Raw genomic sequence first — 300 nt, 5'->3', positions numbered from 1 at the left:
GCTGTTTGGAAAAGGATAGGTAAGGTTTTATTCAGGTTTAAATTTTGTTAATGATTTTTAAACCCTCCCTCTTTTTATATGGTACTGATGGTACCTGTAGTCGCCTTCCGTAACAAAGGCCTCATTGTTTTTAAATGAAACTTGTTATTCTTCATCGTAATAGGTATAATTTGTGTCTGTCTGTGCGCGTTAGTCAGTGTGTGATAAAATTGTCTCATATGCTACTCACGACGCGAGTCCGCCGCTGGTGAAGCCACTGTTTCCGCTGCTGAAGCCTGAGCCGCCGCTTCCGAAGGCCCC

The sequence above is a fragment of the Penaeus monodon genome, chromosome 23 (genome assembly GCF_015228065.2).
Source record: "Penaeus monodon isolate SGIC_2016 chromosome 23, NSTDA_Pmon_1, whole genome shotgun sequence".
NCBI classification, from domain to species: domain Eukaryota; kingdom Metazoa; phylum Arthropoda; class Malacostraca; order Decapoda; family Penaeidae; genus Penaeus; species Penaeus monodon.
This window is presented reverse-complemented; position numbering follows the sequence as displayed.